This window comes from Rhynchophorus ferrugineus, unplaced genomic scaffold (genome assembly GCF_030347505.1).
Source record: "Rhynchophorus ferrugineus isolate W39M unplaced genomic scaffold, kcgeb_rfMv2 rfM9, whole genome shotgun sequence".
NCBI lineage: Eukaryota > Metazoa > Arthropoda > Insecta > Coleoptera > Curculionidae > Rhynchophorus > Rhynchophorus ferrugineus.
In genome coordinates this window covers 35,889,019-35,908,714 of record NW_027472588.1, presented here as the reverse complement: position 1 = coordinate 35,908,714, position 19,696 = coordinate 35,889,019, and the positions used below count along the sequence as shown (strand labels likewise).

At 29.4% G+C, this 19,696-nt stretch overlaps 1 protein-coding gene across 1 annotated transcript in view; it reads left to right on the top strand.

The window, feature by feature from the left end:
- Positions 1 to 1,530: 1,530 nt before the first annotated feature.
- Positions 1,531 to 19,696, top strand: part of LOC143202822 (trissin receptor) — a 77,909-nt gene continuing 59,743 nt past the window's right edge. The window contains exon 1 of the mRNA XM_076414646.1: positions 1,531 to 1,671. The gene's annotated coding sequence lies outside the window, so the exon portion shown is untranslated. The remainder of the gene's footprint in view (positions 1,672 to 19,696) is intronic.

Genomic DNA, 19,696 nt, shown 5'->3' with positions numbered 1-19,696 from the left:
ACAGATTTATTGCTGTTGGTTTTATATTTTGGTTGGAAATTTATAGGATATTTTATATTTTATATATTATTTTTACATTTGATATTATGACGAAATTTTTATGTCATTTATGTAAAATTACTTGTTTAAAGGTCAAAATGAAACACAATTGTTGTGACCTTGATGTTATAGTTAAAATGGCATTTTCATCCAAAGGAGTCTGCTTGGCTAGAAATTCTTTTTTAAAGTAAGTGATGATAAACTTCAGGGAGTCTCATATGAGCTCCAATCGTAAGTAGATGAATGTTTGATCCTTCCATTATTTCAGACCAGTTTTTACCATATCTAAAAGTTAATAATTCCAAATATGTTGTCCTTAATCGAGATGCTATTTCCTAATTCGAATTTAAATAGTATTCGTTATGCTTGATGTATATAAATGAATTAACTAAAATATATAACGAGTGTTCAATCCCAGATATTTTACTTACTAACGTATCCACAAGCAAAAATATGGCTATATAAGTTCAATATTGGAATCAGCAGTAGTAGCTCAGTCTAGAATTTTGATGTGTTTTAGGTGGCTTAGTATTTTAAATGTCGTTTAAAAATAACTAGATGCACGTAGAAACATTTTTTCAACGGAAGTAAATTGAGAAGTTTGAAAACTGAAAATTATAACATGTGTTCCTTCACAGACCCTTTCGAAACACATGAGTTTCTAAGGAATGAAATAATTGTATATATGGTAATAACAATGAAGTGTTGCATACTCCAGTGGATGAGAAAAGTTACCAGAATTTCAAAGGGGCCATATTATATGTATTTTTATATTAAATGTTGCTGTAGAAATTAAAATGTTTTATTGTTGTATGAAGAAGATAACATTTAAATTTGTTATATTTAATATCTTGTTGAATAAAATTTTCTAATATCCGCATTTAAAACTACATTATAAACATTATTACATAAGAGATTAAGATAGGACCGATGGATCGTTCTAGATTTCAGTTAATGTAAAGACAAATTGTAGGTTAGTCGACTAGGATTAGTAAATAATTTTGAACTAAAATATATAAATGTTTCCCTCTATATTCCTGCTTATCGTGCTCTTTGGTGTTTTCATTCACTTTTATGTGGACGCATATATTGACTCACGACTTTATACGTGGTACATCGCCTTATCTATCTCATTATATTATGATTATAATTAACGAAAATTTTCATAACCAAATCTTTTTGAATGAAGCTAGTACATTAAAAATTATACGAAAGTTATGTTTGTTTGTTTTGGTTATAGGTATTTTGGTAGGTCATATTTATAGCGATACTATTGACAGAAAGAACAAAAGAAAAATAAACGGTTCGGACAACTTCCAGTCCGTCCTTGAAAAGTTTACCGATTTAATGATCGTTCACAATTTAGGCAATTACGATGGACCGTTCTTTGGCACCCGCCAAGCATAAAGAATCCGGCGGCCCAAATGTGCCCGGCAAACTTTCACATGAAAGACGCAGGACTCGAAATAGTGAACTGGCGCTTGGTGGGTAGCCGTCGCGAGCAGTTCAGCTTCAGGCTCTCGGTCAATTCGAAACTCAGCGGAAAAAGTTCGCCGCCAAACTACATGTGCTTTTTAAAGTTTGCCGCTCTTTCATTGAACTAGTACAGTCGTTTTTTATAATCTTTTACTGGTAAGTAACGCTTTAATACTGTATGAAACTAGTTTAAAACACTAAAAGTAGTTTTTTTTGTGAAGTATTTAAACTTTAATTTTAAAATAATAATATATTTAATGTATTTTTAAAATTCTAAATATTTGTTACAATAAAACAAAAACTATACATATATAACAGTAATTTAAAATCACATTGATCGTCAATTGAAACTTAATTTAATTAGTAAAATATTAACAATAATTTATGTTAAACCTATTTTGAATGTTATTAACATTGTATCATTACATTTTTTAAAAAAAAGTTAAATGTTAAAATGTTAATATTAAATAATAATATATAGTTTCCGATAGTTAAATAACATTTAAAATTTGTATAAACTATATCAGTTAAAATTTAGAAAATTAAATTACTCCTTAATACATTCAAAGGCTAGTTCTTGTCAAAATGGCTTGTTTGTTTACAAAAATGTTTACAATTAAAGTATATTTTTTTTGAATATTATAATTATTTTATTCTTTTAAGAAAATTTTATATTTCTTCATACATTTCTATATATATTTTGCGTGTTATGAAATAATTTATTATAAAAATAATTTATTAATTAAATTACCTAAGAATTCTGGAAATTTTAAGGCTTTAGTCTATGTAACTTAATGTTTAAAATTTTTTAAAAGTAAAAATGTATTTACTCAGTATAATTTATCATAGTTTTCTTTTAACAGAAATGTATATTTCTTATACTCATTTACTTCAAGGTATTAGTGTGAAAAAATAAGAAATTCCAAAAACAGGATATTAATATTAAAATTAGTTGACATTTAAAACCCTTAGATTAGTTAGTAAAATATTATTTTTACAAAATAATATACGTAAGCTATAATATAACTATTATGTTAGTTCTTTCTAAAATGTTATTTGCTTGATTTTGTTTTGATAATGCTAGTTTTTATATAAATAATGATTGAAGAAAACTTAAAAAGAATTATACGAAATTTTATTTTTAGGAAAAAAAAACAGACCATTTATTTCATATTATCTGCTTAAAATGTGTCTCCAGAAAACGCATTTTTGCAACGGTAGGAGGTTTCAGACCTAACGAACCATAAAATTTAAATAATATTCCTTGTTGTCAGTTTGAAACGACGGAAAGGATTGTTAATGAATATAAACATGATAATCAAACCAATTATCACAATGGTATTCACCTGCTTAAGTGACCGCTAGGCAATTTTCGATGAGGCTTACCGCATTTGTTCTTTTTTGGAAGTGAAAAGCAAAATATAATGAAAATAACTTTCTGAAATATCTGTTTCAAAAACTCAATGACTTTTTATAGTAAATGAATAGAGCGTTATAGTTATAATGTTTTATAGACTGTTGTTTTTCAAACAGCTTTAATATGGCTTAATAAATATTAATTTTATTAATAAACATAATTAAACTCTTTGACTGCTACAGTTTTACATAATAATTTTTGTGTAACTTAGAAAGTCAGTTAAAATAATTAAGAAGACGAAATTCGGAAAAAATTCTCATCAGGTTCGAATTACTCGTTAAAATTACAGAAGATTTTTTTAGGTCTCTGTCTAACCCGATTTAACCTTCGCTTTGTAGGTAGGTGCAATTAAAATATATTTTAATTAGCATCAAACGCGACAAAACCTGGTCTAAATCTTATGGCGTAACGAAGTTGATTATGTATTAATGGAAATAGGATTAGTTTTACTTACATTACATTGGGTGGGTACGAAATTTATTGTTTTAGGCGGTAGACGTAGGTAAATAAATAAGACAGCCCATTCTGAATATTTCCCACGACATATTTAAATATTTTTTCTTCTTTGGTTCTCAATAGAAAAACTAATGATTTTATTGGCGCTGAGAAAAAGCTCCTAGTTCTTTTCCCGGTAGATTATGTAAAATTGAAATTCGATCGCAAACAACAACAGTTAGTTTTGTTTTAAGTATATTAAAATAGAAACTGCCTACAAAAACAAAAAGAGTGTTTTAGCAGATTTTTTTACTAATTTTTCTTTGTTACCAGCATTTGAAAAAAGAATGTCGCTATGCAGATATGTGACATCAGTACAAAATTTAACACTAATTAAAATATTGCTCTAAGCTAAAGGCTAATTTGATTTAATTTAAAACAATGTTGTGCTTTATCATAAAAAACACATTTGTTGTGAAATTGTTTTAAATTAAGTTATCAAATGAAAATCAGTCCAATTGTAATTATAATATTAGATCAATTAATATATAATCTCTTCTTTTTTATTCTCTTTATATTTACATAATTAATATTTTTAACTATACGGTTGCATTTATTGATTTCTTTTTCGTATATTAGGTTTAGAAATCAATTAGTCCTTTCTAGCTTTTTATTGGTCGGAACATAATTTCAGGCAAATTAAAAACACCACTTTTAAAATTACAAGCCACTTGTGTAGCTATACTATTACATATATCTTTATTATTTAGTTTATAAAATAATCAATAATTTTATTAGTTGAAAAAATATTATATCAATACAGACCAAATGTCATTATTGTTTCACAAATGGTAAAAGAAACCTCTATTTCCGCGCTTACCTCGTCTATCACTTCTCTATTTTAGCACTCAACAGTTATTATGACGTCATTTATATGCGAATTTTAGATATTCTTTTGAACCATTTGCCCAAGTTTATTAATTTGCGCTACGAAATAGTGTACAAATTTCATAATAGTGTAATTAGTGGTTTTTAATATTTGTATCAGCCATTAAGTAGATTACTTACATTCAACAAACATAACTATACAGGTATAAATGTCAACTTAACATAATATTAGCATATAAAATTTTAAAAAAGAATGCCTTTAGGATCAAAATTGAATGAAGTATCCGACGCAAAGGTAAATAGATGTAGACGAAATGACTACGTAAATAACATTAAACCTGTAGCTCTTTGACATTTTGTTCCTCATGCATGTTTAATGATTTAACTTGGTTTTTGATTTTGCTTGTTTCTCTGTTAATAGACTTTATTCTTATAATAGTAACATGAAAAAAAAATCAGTTCAGTTTTCATTGTTTACTATTATTTATATAATAATAATAAAGAATGATAAACACTTCTAGATGATAAAGTCATAGTCAAACTTACGCATATTGCTCATTGTTTTGAACAAGTGAAACTAAGTTTGTCAAATATGAATAACGTGAAGCCGAGTAGCTGTATGATTGTCTAGCATTTTAACTTAATGAATTATATTTTCTGAACAAGTTATTCACTTTGTTTATTCCATTGTTTTGTAATTAAGATCTAATCAGTTTTCTGGAGTTTCTATTAAAGTACTTTTTTTGTATATGGTAGGAGAAGTAGTATCGTAGAATCGTATCATAGAGGAAGGTTATTTAAGAATACCTCTGTTACAGACTTATAAATTCACCTTTCATTGCCAATCATAATTTTTCACAAGAAGATTTCCTTTGTTGTATGATAATCAGTAAAATAATAAAATAGACTCCTAATTAAATGATTAGTTCTTATTGGGTTTGATGACGGTCATTAAGATGGAACAACATTATAACAACTTCCAAAATGTACGTACCAATAGATGAATGTTTGATGAGCTACCAATAATACTACGATTTCATTCTTGTGCTTCAGACATTTATTTTGCTTTCTGAAATTCGCAGAGAAAGCAAATTCACTATTAATCCTAGTTTAATTACCCTCAACATATACTCGTTGGTACTTTTCATATCCTTTTCATATATATATATATATATATATATTAATGTGTATCTTATAATCTGTATACATAATATTATATGCTAGAATGCATGATATGATATTATATTTTTCATATTTTTAGAAGGTCAAAATTAATTACATTTTCATTAATAATTTCGATTGAATTACGTTATAATAATATTATACATTTTTAAGTTATTGATATTACTCCTAGTTATCATTTCTGGAACAATTTTTTTCTGTCCTGAGTTTATCAGTTTATATTTAGATTCAAAACCATGTCTTTGTTTCCTGTACAATTCTTTATTCGCTGGTAGTTAAAGGTATATAGTGTATTCTATACAATATATCCCAAAATAAAGTTTATATTTGGTGGATTGATTAAAACTGAGTATACCGTATCACCTAGAACTATTTTTTAATCTTGAGGCATTCATTTCGTATCAGGTCGATTGACATTCTACAAGTTTTCTACTGCTCTTGCTGTTCTTGGTCCACATATTTTAGTTTGGTTTGTAAGATTTAAGTTAACAAACAAACATAATTTTTCGGATTATTTTGAATCGATAGCGAATAAAGTTAATATCTCAGTTCCTATAATTCATCGGTTACCATTTTATTTGGTTTCCGCAGTTCTGGCTAGGTCTATTACACTAGGTCATGAATTTCGGTTCGTGGATATTTTGATGCATAACATCATACATAAAAATAAGACTCAATACAAAACTCAAAACTCTTAAATAAACGGCGAATATCTCCAAAAGGCGATAAATAAGACCCAAATTAAGAATAAATAATATTAGATTCAATAGCTGTTTTAATGTATTTTGATCCGTGACATATGTTGATGGAAATGCGAAGTATCGATGTAAACAATTGTTAAACAACCTAATCTAACTGTTAAATTTGATAATGATGAATTTTAAGATATCTTAGTAGACCAGAAGAGGAGAAAATGTTTTTCCGCGGAAATTGACTGAAAATGCCAATTCGAATAGTTTTAACATCGCGGTTTATTTGCATACGAGACAAAAAGAAGAGTTTTCTGTAGCGTATTGTAACTGGCGATGAAAAGTAGATATACAGTTACAATTCCAAAATCTTGCAGCGTATATGATGGAGTTAGTACTAGAAGGTGCTAAAATCGAATGAAACTGTTACTGTAGTTGTTTACCGACGTCATTTGAATAAATTAAAAGACATATTGTTGTAGTATACACTAGTAATAGCAATATACAGACGGTGACTTTCATGGTTTTGTATGACTATGCTCAGCCACTTTTGAAATAGTTGCAAAAGAATACACTGCCGCATTCAGCGTGCTCACCAGACATTGTTCCTTCTGATTATTGGTTGTCCAGATTGATGCAACATGGCTTTGCAGTTTTTCCATAATGCCAGAAAGGTGAGAAAAAGTTGTAAAAAATATTTTTAATAAAGCATTTTTTGCCGTGACTGTTTGCGTATATGTAACATTTAGAAACAAAACACATGATAAAATAATACATATAATATATATATATATATATATATATATATATATATATATATATATATATATATATATATATATTTTATAAGTACAAAGCGTGTCTGTTAATATGCTTAGAGTAGTATAATGTAATTCTAAATTTAACTTTACTGTTCAAAAGTTATATTGCACAAACGAAAATCACTTATATAGCTATATAGTATCTCCAGGACCTTAACGACCGACCCACGGGCCACCGATTTGCTGTTTTCAGTGAAAGTTTTCGGTCACATTGAGGGAATTTCTTCAGACCTTCTCTAAGTGGGTGCAAAGACCATTCGTAATTGGCTAAATTGTCGGCAATCATTAAAAGCGGAAACGAAAGGAAGAATCGGGAGAAAATTCCCCGTCTAGAAACTTTGCTCTATCTATTTATTTATTTATACAAAAAGGAAACTATTTGATCTAAAGGATAAATGTAATTATTGTGTGAAATTGGGAGAAAACGGTGACTGAATCATCGTTACAATGTGACTCTTGAATAGTGAAAAGTGAATGGAAGATATTTCACTTAAAGAATAAATGTATTTAGTTGATTATAGAAATGACTTTGTACTAAATCAGGAGAATATGGTGACTGACCCATCGTTTAAGAGTGAATCTTGAAAAGTGAGAATAACTGGCATAATATAAATCAGCAATATATTGTCTCCAGCTCACGACAAATGTTTCAAGAGCCATATTACCAGCCAAATCAATTTTTAATCACTTGCTTTAATTGCTTGCTTGCATGTATTTTAATAATATTTTTGACTTATTATTAGAAATTAAAAATTATCTATTGATATAAATTGGTACAGTATTTATGTATCATTATCTACAACTACAACCAATTGTCGATACATTTTTACACTCCTTTTCCCATTATTCAACCATTTCCCCTCCTTTTGGATGTTTTCAATCGCACATAAACGCCTAATTTATTAATTGTTAAACTAACTGAGGGTTTTTCGAGTGTTTACACTGGGTTTTCGTTCAATAAGTCTTGCAATTCATTCTCTTTTGATTTTTTTAGATCCTCTACGCTGATCATCGCCATTGATATCAAAATCACTATGTCACTGATCAAAATGCAAGCATCTAATATTACTGTCGAATTCTACACTATCATTATATCTGGCTTTTATAAAAGGCAAATTAGTGAGACATTAAGGCTGTCGAAAAAAATATCTCAACAATATTTTTTCAGCAAACTGATATTCTTTTTTGGACCATTAGCCTATTGGTCTTAAATACGCTGAATCCAGAAAATATTGATACATTTTTTACTCTCCAGTATACATATTTTTAAATATTAATATTTTTTAAAACATTTTAAAATATTTGAAACAGTATCATTACAAACTTCATCACTATGACACATATTATTAAATATATTATGTACTTAAAGAAAAATTACAGTACCTTAAGGGGATGTCTAGCTACTCTTTGTACAATAATGTTGATATTTAGGGGTTATATTATTCATGAAAGTGTTGAAACAAAAAGCCTTGAGGATGATGTGGTGAATATATTTATTGTATAGCATAGAGTAATAGAGAAGCAACTCAATAGAGGACTCTGGCACAAAGTTTTGCTTGGCCAACATCCAGAGGGAGCCATAATGGGCCATTCAAGGAATTTGATTGGTCAAATTAAATCTCCATTATAGGCACCTGTAAATAAAAATTAACAAAAGTAAATCTGCATGTGCAATTCACATATCATCAAATCACACAAGCACCAATAACAATAAAGAACAATCTCATTCCATATAGCAACAACTTTAAGTATTTCGGAATTAATCTTGATGTAAAACTTCGTAAAAACAGTGTAGAAAAGAAAAGTAAGAGACTAGGGTTAAAAATATAAGAGTATTGGTCAATAATTATAAGTCCTCAGAAGTGTTGTAGATGTACCCAAATACTACAGTACTAATTACTTACACCGAGATCTTCAGATACCGACTGTCCCATAGGAAATCGAGAGAATTGCAATGATATATGAGGATAGACTCCATTATCATGTCAATATCGAAGTAATACAACTCTTGGATAACACTAGAAATTGACTGATACTCAAAATAAACAAACCATTTGATCTTGTATAGTGTAGTGTAGTGAGGTGTATTTAACAGAACAGCAGTGTAAATACATAAACATTATGGATTTACAACTAGGTTTAAGTTACTATAGTTATTGAAAAGACCAATTGTAAGTTAGTCGACAACGACTATGTAATAAATAAATTAAAATAAAAAAGTTAAATCCCCATGAGATCTTAAGACTGTTATATGGCCAGTGTATCACAGCAGTGAATGTTATTTATATAAAAATATATTTTTATTATCAAAATTTATTTGCACCATCAACGCATTTGTAAATAAATTAGTGACATAATTATCGCTAGGAAAGAAATTGAATAAAAAAGAGGAAAAGCGGAAAAACTATACACATATCTATAGTTCTAGTAAAGTAATGATGGTTCTAAAATAATATTTATGTGTTTTATTAATAATATATTTTTCCATTTGTTGGGTCTATAAATAACTTCCCGTATTTCAACAAAATGATAGTCAATACCAACTACACGAATTCTCCATATTTCTTTTATTGACTTCTTAGAATATTTAATACATACTTCCACAAAGTTCAAATTGATATACGTAAAAAATTAATAAGTTTCGTCATACAAAAAACATAATATTTCAAGAAGTATATAATGTTATCTGAAGCCAACTGCTGACCGAGAACTTTAGATAACTTTATATGTACGGAATGAATGTTTTATATAAATATCACAGTTGTTAAATAAGTTATCAGTTTGCTATGATTTTTTCAATCTGTGTGAGGTGATTCAATATAATTTGTAGATTTTTTCTGTTGTAAAGCAGATATTCTCATGAATGTTTACATCCAGCTAGTACTAAATGCATTAGCTGTGATTACAGCGCATTGCAGAGTTATATAGTTTGATATTAGTGAGGAAAAGAAACAACTGACTGGTGGCTTGTTCTTGTTGTTGTAGCAAGTGCAGGAGTTTAAGTTAGAGATGCCGAAAAAATATCGATATATCGATACTTAATTAAAAAGATATTTTTGCCCGAAATTTTTGTGACCGATACATGGATATATCGATATTTTTTGATATTAAAAAAATTAAATAAATTATTTAAGCATTATAAAAAACCATTTAATTTTTTTCTATAAATTTTTTAAATTGGTACTTAATTTTAAATATTTAGTGTATTTTATATATATATATATATATATATATACATATATATATATATATATATATATATATATATATATATATATATATATATATACATATATATATATATATATATATATATATATATATATATATATATTTTAAGGACTCCTTTTACCATCTATGGTTTGGGTTTATCTGGACTGGGCCTTAAGTTTAACGTGGGCTCCGAACCACGGTCCTCAGTATTAAGCCTACCGACTGGCGAGTGACCAGCTTTAGAAATCATCCCAGAAGGCATCCGGCCTTACCCAGCCTGGTTACTGGCGTGACTGGGATCAATTTCCTTGTCGGATTTTACACTCTGGCCTAAAACATTCACACATCTTAAACAATCACCAACATAAATTTATGACCATGCAACAGTAGGAGTTACAGTAGGAGGACCGTCCCATAGCCTTTACCACTGCGCCACCAAGCCGGCAGTATATTTTAGTACTTAATTTTATATATTCAGCATATTTTGTTACTTAATTGTAATGGTTTATTAAAAATATCGATATATATAGCAAAAAACATCGATATATTTTTTTAAAATACCGAAAACGATATATCGAAATTTTTGCCAGTGACCGACATCCTTAGTTTGAGTACTAAGTAAGTATGTGATTAGTAAGAGAGGAAAAGAAAGTGTCATCGATGAACTTAAGATGGTACAATGGTGATCTGCCATATTCGAACGCTTATTTTGCCAACTTTATGGCTTCGATATTTGAATAGTATAACTATCTGATACTGAAAGTTTGAAATCTTTCATACGCTATACTAAAGGCAGATTCCACGTCTTACCGAGAGAGTATTAAAAATGAAATCATTCGATTAAAATACCTGCGATAAATTGCAGAGATGCAGACTACTGTAGTTTCGATTCAGACTTCTGTAAAGATCAACTCTAATAAGCTGGACTTCAACAGTGATAAAACTTGATGAAGAATATTCAGTTCTGCTATAACCTTATGATTTAAGTTTAATATTAGCATATTAACATTTTAACATAACACTACATTGACTATTGCAGTTTCATCAATAATGATGAATGATGACGAATTTTTGATGCCTTCTTATGTACTTATGTTTTATGTAAAAATGTATATAAGTGTATAGGTAAACAAGGAGTTAAAGAAAATTGATACTATATGCTGATACAAAACAAAATCCTTAAAACCTTAAAACCATTCCTACAAATTTAATATCTAAACATTTTTACGTTCTCTAGAGACATGATATTTAATATTCTGCTTTTATTGGACGTTTTGAATGTTGCTTTATATCCATATCTTCTTTTTCTTTATATTATGAACGTTTTGTATGATGAATATTAAAGATATTATTAAATTTGTGGATCTAATAAACGTATGTACTTTAACAATAGTGTAGCGATAATCGCGAGTTCGAATCCTACTGGGGCATTCTCGTAAATTTATATTTGTGATTGATTAACATGTGTGATTATCTTTAGGAAAGAGTGCAAAATCCGACAAGGAAAATGATTCCAGTCACGCCAGTAAGACCGGATATCTTCTGAGGGGATTTCTAAGTTGATCACTCGCCAGTTGGTAGGCTAATGGCGAGAGCCATGGTTCGGAGCCCACGTTAAAACTGTAAGAGGGAAAAAGGAGACTTAGAATATTAAAAAAAGTTCTATGAAAAGATTAAAATATATTTTATTGAACTTGTTCAAGTACTGTTCGGAATAAGTTAAAAGACTCGATATTTCTTACCAGATATTTCAATAGGTTTAACTTACAAGTAAAGTAATTTAATTGAAAATCTGGGAAAAGAGCGCCTCCCTTTGGAGGAAAAAAAAAACGAAAAGGCTTTGCTTCGTATTATAACGGTCAAAAATCATACTACAAAGTATTCCTATGTCGAGAGTATCTGTTTTAAATTAATTTAATCTGTAGGGGCAGTTTCGTGAGGATCAAGAAAGGCAGACAGGGTTACAGTAAATAGGATTACATCCTTAATAATTATAATTCGAAGATTACGAAAAACCTTTTCCTACCTTTTATTCGTCGTTTAAGTAAAAAGAACAGTAATTGTTCAACCAATTATTATTATATTACTATATTATGCTCCCATTGGTAAATTTGGTTTACATTTTTATTATAAATATAAATACAAATATATTAGGTGCTTACAGGTATTTTGATCAGCAAAATCGATTAGTGAAATATATGAACTATAGATATAAACAACTGTTCTGTAAAATAGCACTGTGTGACAATTTTTTTGTTCTATAACATTAAATAAAATAGTTTTTTTTATTGTAAAAAATTAGTTATATATTCTGGAAAAAAAATGACGAAACATTAACTTTTTGTCTTGTGAACAGTAGAATTCTCTTTCATTACAAACTAGCAGTAATCTGCTAACATTTTAGAATTACATCTTTCTTAGTAATGCTCTTCTCTCTGTTTAATATCCTGGTGAAGGCGTTTACCTTGTTCGTTACTAATAATAAAGCCATAAACACATTGATATAATCACAGAGATATCTTCACTACCCAAAACATGTAATCCACTGATATTATCTTCTCTTTAATATTTAAAACAAACATTAAAATAAGATAATATAACTCTTAATGGTTCTGTTGTATTATTTTTCAGAATCAAATAAATTAAGCACCTATCTAAATTGAGGTACATTTTATCAAATATGAAAACTGCAGTTCGGTCTATACAGTCAAGTTACTGAACTAACGACCAAAATTAGAGGTTACTACTCCAGCAGCAAAAAAGAACCTTATTCAGTATCTGCATTAATGTTCTTCTAGAAGGCAAGTAAAATATCTTCGATAACAGTTTATATCCTCTGGCACTGCATTTTTATAAGGATAAAGCCATTAGTTTTTCATCTAACCTGAAACAAAACTGTTGGGACAGGCTGAGTTATCTGTAAATAAACATATAAATTTCAAGCTAGAAGCTCCATTCTCTAATAATAAACATAAGTTTCTTATACTTACTTTTGGGTGTTGTTGGGGTAGAAGAATCTCCTATATATCTATCAGCCTCAAGAAACTTATGTGATTTAATATTGCCATTGGGGGCATATGTTCCTTGTCTTCTAGTAAAGGTAAAGAATCTCAATAAATATTGCTTAATTATTTGAATGCAATAAATCATTATTATTTAACAAAATACTTACTATTTAAATTACTAGTAGGAATTACATCTTGTTTCAGCCATGGATTTCCACATTTTGGTCTATAGTCTTCATCTTTAAAATGATTACAAACTTTCCTGGACCTACATAGAAGATCAGAAGAGACCCCCTTAAGGTTTTCTTTTTATTACACTAATAAATTAAAATACATAGAATAATCTAAAGTAATTGTCAAACACATACCGAAAAACTTGACGTAAATAAAAAATACAAATTATATCACCTAAAAATGGCCCTTAACTGCTTAGATTGGAATTATTAATACCGAGGCCGAACGAGAGAGAAACACACATATGTCCGTTGCATTTTTCATTTATATTTGGCCGCGTAATGGGGATTCCGAAAAGCATCACATTATTTCGAGAAAACAGTTTTAAAATACAAAAATCCTTTACTATTTTTATCCACGGCCTTAACAAAATGTTTCATTAAACCAAGTTTTATATGTAAGAGTGGAAGAATCACATTTTCCTGTGGAATGAGGGGCTCATATTTAATGTTTGATTTACCACAAACCAGTTAGTTCATTATCGCAAATATTTAACTTCGTAGTGGTTTTTGGTGTATCTATTGTCCCACAAACAGAGGAAATAGCGTTATTTCATAAAACCTTCCTGTCGTCCAAGCAATATAGCAACAACTTTTAACTCAGCACAAACTCTCCACTTCTATTATTTGTATTTGATTCAGTCTAAAATTAGTTTCATGTATTCATATGTTTTTTTTAAATCACTGAATGTGAAAACTCAAAAACAATTGACAGAAACGTTATATGTGGACCAAAAATCAATTTAGGACTGATTCCGAGCAATGGGAAAAATCCAACACATGGTAAGAAGTACGCCACATTGAATGAATGACAATGGCAAATGGAAAATCGTAAAATTGTCTGTGAAATTCTGCTTTACTGGTATGATTGGAAGTAATTTTTTCATCGTATAGTGATAGGTGATGAAAAGTGGATTTATCTTGAAAACCCTAAGTACATACAATTCATAGTGATCATTTGGTGAAGCTTTTGTCTCGAGACAAAGCCCTGTGTTTGGTGGGATGAGAATGGTGTGGTATATTAAGAACTGTTGAAAGCTGGCAAAACATTTAGTAGTGATTGCTACCGACAATGATCAATTTGAGCCATACATTGATTGAAAAACGCCCAGAATGGACTCACCATCTTATGAATCAAAACCGGGCAAAGAAGAGCTGAAAGCACTTATATATATATGATATATATATAGGATATGACATATTATCGAACCCGCCATATTTTGCAGACCTTGCCCCGTCCGACTCTCAACTTTTCGCATTAATGGGACCCGATAAGTTAGAGAATGTCTTGATGAATGATTTTGATTAAAGGACAAACAGTTTTTTTTTTGAGATGGCATCCATAAATTGGCTGAAAGTTGGACCAGATGTATAGAATCAAATGGCCAACATTTTGTGCAACTAAATTTCTCCATTTTCTTGAGAATTTTGAGTAGTTTCTTTCCGTAAAAAATGGTAATGGCTTTCCGGTACATATGGTAAACTGTAGACAAATGTGTTTTTAAAGTGTTAAAAAATTAGAATACAAAGAAGCACCTAATATAAAAACAAATTTTATGTCGCCAAGGAATATAAATATACCAAGGAATTAAAAAACATAAACAAACTAATTACTAAATCAATAAAAATAATTTTGCTGCAAAGCAAAACGATTTAAATGATATCCGATGATACTAAAAGGAATGGCAGAGGGATATTTTATGGATTAAACGGATTTAATATATTGCTTCTCTTTTTTAAATTAAAAAATATGGAATTTTGAAAATCCTGATATTATTTTTACATTTTTCAATAAATACTTCTGAAACTAAGGTTTTAAATTATTTTAGGTTTATTAAAAATATCAAAATAATAATTTAAATTGAATTTCTAATATTTTTTCCATAATTAGTATATGGGTTTTGTTTATCTAAAAGACTTGAATTTCTTGACTAGACATTTTACGTCTTAATGTGCTCTCTTAAAACTATGCGACCTTTCCCGGCCGTTCTACAGCCATGAGTGTGTTGAGTTTCTCCTGTATTTTACTTTATGAAAATTTTAATAATATATTAGGTTGTGAAGATAGTGGAGTCCTTCTAGCCTAGGCTTTAGCTGTTTGTTTAGTATGCATGTTCTTCTTTTGGACCTTGAATATATGTAGTTAAGAAACTCTGAATATTGAATATTGAATTTTGAAGTCCATTAGGACGTTCTGTATCGCTGTTAGAATAAACACGTGGATGAATAAGCATCCGCAGCATTTGAATTCTGATGCAGAGTTCTGGTTATAAAGAATAAATGATTGATAATATTTCTCAACAAATCTTTAATTTGCTTACTTATGAGGTTGGTAATGCATTATAATAATTATTCCTTGTATATATGTAAATTGTATAAAAAGCTAAGTATTAGATATTTTCTTAAAAATTAAAGTTTTGTTGCTGATGGCTTCGGTCTTACTAGACGGGGCCGGGCACACTAGACTCCCTATTTCTTGGTAAATCTTTTCTAATAAAGTGACATCTTGATAAAAGCGTTCTCCATGATCGTTATCAGCAAATCCACATATTCAGGAACAATTTTCTATAGAATAGTACGTTAACTAGTGATGTATGTCCTTTTATATAAATTTTTCCCAATAATTTTGCTCTATCAACTATATCTCTTATCAGGCTTAGTATGATTTAGAAAAACATTTATCGATTTCCGATATTTCTGATTTTTTTTTTCATAGTTTTTAAAATATTAAATATAACGATATTAAAAATATTATATCGTAACATTTTTCCTATAGTAGGTATCTTATAAGATTATAGGAAATTTATAGGAATACTTAATCATATAGTATCTGAAACTCTAATTATATAATTTATTCAAGTACGTTTCCTTGGAAATTTAAATAATAATTTTTATTTAAATAAATTCATTCACTTTTTATTTGTTTAGTTTAGTTATGGAGACACAGAATTTAGAAGTAAAATTATGTTATTCGGATTCTAAGAACGATATTTAAATTTCATGATCAGTGTTGTTAATCGTAAAACATCTGGATACACGAAAACCCCATTTTAACCCTTCTGATAAAACTGTCAATCCTGATATAGCACTGTAGAGAAGGAGCGCCTTTAAATTATTATATAATGTAATAAAAAAGGCTAATAATAGAATTTTGAATTAGGATCACTGCGTATAACTGTTACAATCCTGCAGATACTGTCGTGCTTGCATTTTTCAGATATTTTCAGCAGCATCATGTTATTTTAAACGTGATTTAAAATGTTACGTCTTCAGGCGTATTGGAAAACACTGGAGATTACTAGATTTATATTCAAGTTTGAAATATATTAAGTGTAAATAATATGAAAGAAATTACGGATAAAATTTGTTATTTTATAGGACAAGACTGTGGTGAAAAATGGTAAGGCTTTTTTAAAAAAAACATAAATTATGGTTTATAATATGTACAAATAAGGTTTCCTTCAATTTTTGATCTATTCGTAAAGAAATGCTCTACCAGGCACCGAGTCAGGTAGTAATTGAAAAGAGCTACGTTTGGAGAATACGGTGGGCAGGGTAGGGTAGTAGGGAGTAGGTAGTGTGTAGACATTTTCAGGTATTTTTTTATAAATGTTGCGGTATGTGATTGAACGTTAACGTGTTGCAAAATAACTTTTTTAAACGTATCAATTTTAATGTTTAACGATATCTCAGGGTTATATAATTTTCTTGGTAAGTTACTTGTAGTTTTGAATTTTGAGGTTGGAAGTTTTAAGCTTTTGAAAAACTCTCAATAACTCTTTTTCCATTAAGTCAACGTTACCATACTCTTGTGAAAATAATTTACATATATCGTCTGTATAATTCGTCTGTTCAAAATAAAACAGCAAAATATGATTTTATTATAAGAATTATATTGCTGCAGATACCTAATATATACTATCTTATAAAAATCTTCATAGGGGAATATTTTTAAAGGGTTTAAGTTTTGAAAATATAAACACAATATCGATTGTTTTCAAAATTTTAGCCTAGAATACCCTGTATTAGTTATGAAAAGATTTAGATTCCCCAAGTCAATAAAACAACTATATTTCCAAAAATATCTTTTAAAAATCTTGTTAAGAAAATATTCTTAGAGGATAATCTTGGAGAATATATCTGCCTGGTTTTGTATTCTTTTCTTGATTGCTGAAGACAATTTGTGTTTAGTTTGGCTTGTTGGATACCGAAAACAACTTGTGTTTTAGTTTGACAATCTCAAGTTTTAGTTTGACAATTATTCTAATTACAGAGTTGTTCGACAAAGGGTGAATGTCACATGGGTAGATTTTGTCTTAGTTGCTTTGATACGCCACAGCCACAATTTAACTTTGTTAAGATGAAGTTGGAGGTTTCTTGCAGTCAACATATAACATCATATTAATTAGTCATGTTAACTTTTTGTGGCCTTATAAATATTAACCACAATTGATGAGTCTATGCGGGATACGAGCAAATGCACTATATAGTTATTCTCCAGGACGTTGATTGATGCTCACCACATGTTCAAAATCTGGTGAAAATATACTGAAAACATTAAAATTAGAAGTACTGCACCACCTACCGTATTCTCCAGACTTTTATCCTTCTTATTACTACTTGTTCCGACACATGAGTCGTAACCTGTCTGAGCAGCGTTTTATTTCTCATGAAGATACCAAAAAATGGGTTGATTCGTGCATGGCCTCAAAAGATACATCATTATTTCGAGAAGGTATTCTTAAATTGCCTGAAAGATGAGAAAAAGCAGCGGCTATCGATGGACAAAACTTGGTATAAAATACAATGTACCGAGTTTTCACAATAAAACTTTAAATTAAAACAAATCCTTTAAAACTGATTTATAGGCCTAAATAAATAACAGTACGATTATAATATTTAATATAAAAACTTACAAGAACTAAACCAATGATAGAAAAAATCGTATTTTCCTTATACATTGTTATAAAAAGATGGAACTTAATACAACCCGGGTTTAAACGTTCTTCGAACGAAACTTTGTTTTGATTGCTTTCTCGTTGCTAGTCTCAAAGCTGTACCTTAAACCGAAAGAACAAAACGGACTTTTCGAACAGGCCCAGACGATTATTAGAAGATGGAAAAATATTTTTAAATTACAAATTCCACACCGAGACGTAAAGTTTTGCGTTATTAGAGTACGATGCCTTACTACTGGAGGGAAAAAAACTATGAACTCGAAATGCTTCTTTGAATTTTGATGAGAATCGAGGAGCCTGGCGGATCGGATACCTCGATACGAATCCGTATACTTGAAACCTAGCCAGAATTTATATTATTTTTTAATTCATGGATTTTATGTTTATCCGCCATAACTTACGTAAGGTACTAAAATATACATGTTGTGAAAATATTGGAGTGCTATATATTTTTATTTTGTGATCTACAAATAGGCATTTAACATCATTCAAATTTGTTTCAAAAGAAAGTTGATATTCAGTGAACTGATTTGAGATTCAGTGAAAAAATGTTCGTCATAAATTGTAACTTTAAAAAATGTAAGGGCCAATAATTCTTCGTAAGTGTGAGGCAGAGCATCTTACCACAACTTGCAGTAAAAGCTTAGATACTGATCCTACATGAGCCAACTGCCACGAGAAACATTTTGCCGGCTACAAAGGCCAGGTGGCAACACCGAAAATAATAAAAACGCAACACAACAACACAATTAGGAGATAAAAAGAACAATAAAACGTATTAGTACGGGAGCTAGCAACGTAGGGAAAACAAGAATTTCATGTAAGCTAATGTTTTGATATTTGATCTCTTTTACTCTCATGGTCAGCACCTGGCCCATTTGGCTGGCGGCAAGGGATACATTTACCAGTGCTCATCGTATCTGTACAGGTAAAAATACTCAATTTTTAAATTTAATAAGAATGGATATATAATGGAAAAATATTTAATTCATTGCCAGACATTTTTATTATTGTTTATGATGTGCTAGACGCTACTTTTTATTTATAAAAAAAACCAAATTATTTCAGTATAGTTTCAGATCAGCTTACTTGAAATTCTCTTTCAAACACGCTGCTAGCTCTTAGACTATATACAGAGACAACCAGGATACAAATTAAACCAGCAGAGCAAACATAAATGGGCACGAACATCCGTCCAAGGCCCAGCAGACAAATACAGCTGTAGTAGAAAGATTATGCACAAAATGCTAAATAGTATCGTCCAGCTAGTCAGCTTTTCTAATTATTTAATTAAACTAATATCTTGATACTTGGAGAATCTGAGGTTTGCAGCTAAATCT